This window comes from Terrapene carolina, unplaced genomic scaffold (genome assembly GCF_002925995.2).
Source record: "Terrapene carolina triunguis isolate 2854851 unplaced genomic scaffold, T_m_triunguis-2.0 Scaffold838, whole genome shotgun sequence".
Classification (NCBI taxonomy): Eukaryota; Metazoa; Chordata; order Testudines; family Emydidae; genus Terrapene; species Terrapene triunguis.
In genome coordinates, this window is record NW_020665189.1 from 12,314,313 (window position 1) to 12,318,457 (window position 4,145).

The following is a 4,145-nucleotide window of genomic DNA, read 5'->3' on the forward strand; positions in this document are numbered from 1 at the left end:
AGGGCCTGGGGCAAATTGCCCCACTTGCTCCCCCCTCTGGGCGGCCCTGCAGCAAGGCAGACACCCACGTCTGCACTCACTTCCCGTCCCCAGCCAGCTCCCAACTGAAACCCCCTCCAGCCCCTCCTTTCTGGCCTTTGTCTCTTTCCCGGGCCAGGAGATCACCTGATCTCTTTGTTCACCTTTAGCTATTCCCTTGCAGGGGGGAAGGGCGCCAGCCATTTGTTGCTAGGATACAGAGTGTCGGCCATTTATGCACACTGGAGACTTAAGAAATGCATAGGGGAAACTGAGGGACCCACACAGTATTCAGAGGAAACATTAAGAACAGTCCCACTTCGTCACAGTTGCCGACCCCTGAGTTAGGCAGTCAGGCAGGGCGAGGGAAGGGAAGGCCCGGCCATGGAACATGTGTTACATGCCAATTATGGCATGGAATCTTTCACTAGATCCCAGGAAGGCAGCTATTTAAACAGGAACCAGCCCTAGAGAAGTGGCTTTTCAGAGGGAAAAGAAAATGGGCTTTGATTACTGCTAGTCTGGCGTGGAGCCTGCTGGAGCTACGAGAACCTCAGGAGTGGGTTGGGTTTTTTTAGGACTCCTGTACATGGGGAAATTGACCCGACTAGCTATTCTGAAATAGCTTCCCAAGCGGATGATATTCTGGAATAAAATGATTTTATTTCAGAATTACTCTGATTGGGAAGTGCACTAATTATTCTGGCATAAAGTTACTTTTGTTCTGGAATAGAGTGCCCACATGGCGCAACGAGTGACTGAACTCTTTTCAGAAAGGCCTGCTGATAACACTGCTTAATTCTTTATTTGTTTTCTTTGTTGTAAAGAGTGAAAGGAACTTGACAGGGTTTGCTGTACAGACCTTGGAGCCTTGGACTTTTCCCCTCAGGAGTAGGCCAGAGCCTGGGACTTAATTTTTGGGCCTTCCATTCCCACCCCCAGATAACCTGACACAATACCACAGCTCCCACGGATGCCACTGGTACTAAAAGGGAATTTCAGTTTTGCCAGTCTCAAATAATGAGTGGGTAGGGCCGCCCCAAAACTGCAATGTTTTAAAAAAAAAAAATCTTTGTTCTCTGTACCTCTTTTCTGAGTTTGGAGCCTTTCAGTTTCATGTTTTCATCTTTTTAAACCTCAGCAACCATGAGAACTAGAAATGTTTAATAAAAGCTGAGGTTCTGCAACTTTTGCAAAATTCTCTACTGCTGAGGAAGCTCTAGTGTCTGACTCTATTGGCTCATCTTTAAAATGGGGATTTTAATCAGTGCTTCACGACAGGATGGTGGGAGCTGTGAGAAGTAATTACAAAATGCTTTGAGATGCCACTGTGGAAAACTAATATACAATGTTAAATGTTTTAAAGCAATTGGTAAAACACAGTTAGGGAGTGGAAGGAAATGCAAAAGTAAACACTAAACAGATGCTTGACTTATTGTGCCTGTTCATCACAAACAAATCAATGAAGGATTTGGAAAATGAAGGGAAATTAATTCAACCTGCTTTCGTAGTAGTTTCATGGTGTTTATTTTTGAATAGACTTAAAATTGTGCATTTAAAATAAGCAGTGGGCATGCTGTTTATCATGAGAAGAATTGTAATATATAGGGTTGCCAACTTTCTATGTGTACAAAACTAAACACCCTCGCCCCACACCCTGCCCTGCCCCTTCTCTGAGGCCCTGCCCCCTGCTCACTCCATTCCCCCTCCCCCCATCACTCGCTGTCCCACCCTCAACTCATTCACTCATTTTCACTGGGCTGGTCCAGGGAATTGGAGTGCGTGGGGGATATGGGCTCTGGGCTGGGGGTGCGGGTTCCAGGGTGGGGCCAGAAATGAAGGGTTCAGGGTGTAGGAGGGGGCTCTGGGCTGAGGCAGGGGGTTGGGATGCAGGGGGCTGAGGGCTCTGGCTGGGGGTTTGGGCTCTGGGTGGGACTGGGGTGAGAGGTTTGGGGTGTAGGAGGGTGTTCCAGGATGGGATCGATGGGTTTGGAGGATGGGGGGGGGCGGAAATCAGGGCTGGGGCAGAGGTGTAGGAGAGGGTGATGGGTGCAGGCTCCAGGCAGCGCTTACCTCAGGCAGCTCCCGGAAGCTTATCTCCCCCGCAGCTCCCGTTGGCCGCAGTTCCTGGCCAATGGGAGCTGCGGGGGCAGCGCCTGCGGACAGGGCAGTGCACAGAGCCACCTGGCTGCGCTTCCATGTAGCAGCCAGAGGGAGGACATGCTGCTGCTTCCGGGAGCTATGCGGAGCCACGACAGACAGGCCTTAGCCCCTCCTGTGCCACTGACCGGACTTTTAGCCACCAGGGTCCCTTTCAACTGGGCGTTCCAGTTGAAAACCGGACACCTGGCAACCCTAGTAATATAGGCCCTAATTCTGCAAATCAAACCGAAGTCAAGAGTATTGCCAGGCCTAAGCATTCAAAAATCATGACTTAACTTCAAAAACCATAAGATTTTTTAAAAATAAATTGCAGCTGCTCTGTTATTTACTTTCCAGGTTTAGAGGCTGTAGGGTACACTTTGGCCACCTCCTCAAGTTTTTCACTACAACCATAAAATCTAAAACCATAAAAGCTGATTTAAGAAACAGCAGATATCTCAAGACTTGTGATAGGATCATGTTGGCAACACTTAATCAGTAGGACTTGGTATAGAGGGTCTACCCAAACAGATCCCTTCCCAGGATTGGGGCCTTAGGCCCAGGTCTTTAGATGCCTAAATCCCATTTAAATCAATGGTAATTAGGATCCTAAATACCTTTGAGTATCAGGGCCTTGGTCTACATCAGGGGTCGGCAATGTTTGGCACGCGGCTCGCCAGGGTAAGCACCCTGGCGGGCCGGGCCAGTTTATTTACCTGCTGACGCGGCAGGTTCGGCCGATCGCGGCTTCCACTGGCCGCGGCTCGCCGTCCCGGGCCAATGGAGGCGGCAGGAAGCCGCGGCCAGCACATCTCTCGCCCACGCCGCTTCTCGCGCCCCCATTGGACTGGGACAGCAAACCACGGCAAGTGGGGGCCGCGATCGGCCGAACCCGCCGCGTCAGCAGGTAAATAAACTGGCCCGGCCCGCCAGGGTGCTTACCCTGGCGAGCCGCGTGCCAAACGTTGCCGACCCCTGGTCTACATAGTCTGAATCCACCCCAGACACAGCTCCATTTACAGCACTAGTGTTACAGCAAACATAAATTTTATGTAACAGATATCATCTAGAGGAGTGGAAAAATTGAATGATTAGATGTATAAAGTGTAACTGCATCCAAATGACTCCTTAAGAAGTTTCACATAATTTATGCAGCTGTTTATTTCAACTTCTTCAGCATAAGGCTGTGGAGAGATTGAAAGGGTAAATAAGGAATCAGATATGTTAAATACTAAATAATGAATAAGATTTCCTGTTAGTTGCAAACTTCAAGGAATTAACAAATCAGGTTTGGAATAAGATATGTTATTTTTCTCTTACCTGCTGCCTCTTTCTCAGCCTTTGATGTGATTCCAATTCCATGTTAGCAGAGATATTCCCCCCCCCTTGTTTTTGTTGTTGTTGTTGTTGCAAACTCCATTGAAAGCTGTAGCCTTTATCCAATAAAGAAATATGCATTGCAGGGAAATTCATTGGCTTTGACATGTATCGATATTTTCAAATGGAAAATATTTTGATGCCCAATTCAGTGGCCATTTTGTCTAATGAAGAATCCTGAATGACAAGTGCATGACTGGGCCCAACGTCACATAGGTTTAGTTATGTAAGCAAGAGCAGGATGTTTTGATGGCTTTATGTTCATAATTATGGCAAAGGGCTTCAGCACTGTCCGAAGAAGGGTTTCTATGAGACATGTTGTAAATATTTACAAGGGCAAACAAACACTCGAGAGCTTTTCCCTTAACAGCCTATAATATGGTAAGTTTGGGATAGCGTCTCTCTTAAATCCAATGTAAACATTTTTTAAAATGAGCTCTGTCCAAGTGGAACGTGACGCTCAGGAGGACACCTGCTGTAGAAGCATGAGTCGTGTGGAATTTCACTTTCGGGGCTGGTGATTATAAGTTACTCAGCTGTCTGTTTGCTACATGTCACCTTTGCAATCTTTGGCACTTTGTACACCTGCATTAAAAAGATATTTATCT